The sequence below is a fragment of the Phalaenopsis equestris genome, unplaced genomic scaffold (genome assembly GCF_001263595.1).
Source record: "Phalaenopsis equestris unplaced genomic scaffold, ASM126359v1 Scaffold171235, whole genome shotgun sequence".
NCBI classification, from domain to species: Eukaryota; Viridiplantae; Streptophyta; class Magnoliopsida; order Asparagales; family Orchidaceae; genus Phalaenopsis; species Phalaenopsis equestris.
Window position 1 is genome coordinate 1 of NW_018191186.1, and position 354 is coordinate 354.

A 354-nucleotide genomic window follows, 5' to 3' on the forward strand; every position below is an offset into this window, starting at 1 on the left:
ATAACTATAAGAAACCGCCCATGTACGCATCTGATGTTGCACAAGCAAGCGAGATGAAGGGAATGGTGCTTCCATTTGTACCGCTTTCACTCACCTTTGACAATATTAGATACTCAGTTGATATGCCCGTGGTAACATTTTTCATTCAGTAATTGATAAATCAATGCTTGAGCTATAAAATTTCACTTTATTCGACATAAATGTTGATATCTTATAAATTTATGTATCTAGGAAATGAAAATACATGGTATTGAGGAGGAGAAATTGGTGCTACTAAAGGGCGTGAGTGGTTCCTTTAGATCAGGAGTTCTTACAGCATTAATGGGTGTTAGTGGAGCAGGGAAGACTACTCTT

General features: G+C 37.3%; 1 long non-coding RNA gene across 1 annotated transcript; it reads left to right on the top strand.

The window, feature by feature from the left end:
• The first annotated feature begins 6 nt into the window (after nt 1-6).
• Nucleotides 7-341, top strand: LOC110034201. Its single transcript, XR_002295030.1, has 2 exons — nt 7-131; nt 232-341. It is a non-coding gene; the product is annotated as an uncharacterized LOC110034201 (long non-coding RNA).
• Nucleotides 342-354: the final 13 nt, after the last annotated feature.